Here is a 419-nt window from a genome sequence, read left to right on the forward strand (position 1 = left end):
GATAACATCATCCTTCAGTAATTTGTCATAAATGGAGGAGATATGATAAAAGACCACATATCTGAACAATCAGTTGTATGGGGGCTGCAGGTTATAGTGACCCGATCTTCGTTATTTTCACTGTAAGTCTTCTGCTGATAATAAGTGAAAACAGCGCGAAATGGCATGTTCCTAGCTACATAAATGGATGAATTATAACGAAAAATCTCATATCTGAACAATCAGTTGTATGGGAGTTATAGGTTATAGTTATCCGATCTTTGTAATTTTCACTGTAAGCATTCTGTTGATAATGGGTGTAAGTGCTGCAAAATTTCATGTTCGTAGCTGCATAAATGGAGAAGTTATAACGAAAAATCTCATATCTGAACCATCAGTTGTATGGGAGCTATATGTTATAGTGGTCCGATTCTTCCGGT

This window comes from Rhagoletis pomonella, unplaced genomic scaffold (assembly GCF_013731165.1).
Source record: "Rhagoletis pomonella isolate Grant_MI unplaced genomic scaffold, Rhpom_1.0 Rhpom_scaffold_00196, whole genome shotgun sequence".
Classification (NCBI taxonomy): Eukaryota; Metazoa; Arthropoda; class Insecta; order Diptera; family Tephritidae; genus Rhagoletis; species Rhagoletis pomonella.